Below are 406 nucleotides of genomic sequence, written 5' to 3' on the forward strand. Positions count from 1 at the left end.
TGTAAAATTCATTGCAATTCATTGCAATGAAATTCCAAGCCCACTGAGGACCCCACAAGACAGTACAAGTCTCCGGTGGGGGAACCGGGCACCAGACCCGCTGAGGCGCCAGCACGGCCCTCGCGTGCCTTCGCAGGGCACTCACGGCTCAGCCTCAGTTGCTCAAGGTCCGACACGTTTTGAAAAACCAAAATGTGGCGACTGATTCTAGCACCATCCAAAGCGCTGCCTAGAAATCGCACGTTCTCCATTTCAGCAGTGAACATCATCAAGAGAAACACGAAAAGCTCTCCCACACCTCAGCCCCTGCCAGAGCTGGCCAGAGCTAATTACTCCATTAGAGGGGATATACTTGTTGTCCTGCGAATCCCGTGTACTCTGAGGTGACCCCAAACCATGCATTATT

Source organism: Condylura cristata, unplaced genomic scaffold (genome assembly GCF_000260355.1).
Source record: "Condylura cristata isolate star-nosed mole 26May11 unplaced genomic scaffold, ConCri1.0 scaffold00050, whole genome shotgun sequence".
Classification (NCBI taxonomy): Eukaryota; Metazoa; Chordata; class Mammalia; order Eulipotyphla; family Talpidae; genus Condylura; species Condylura cristata.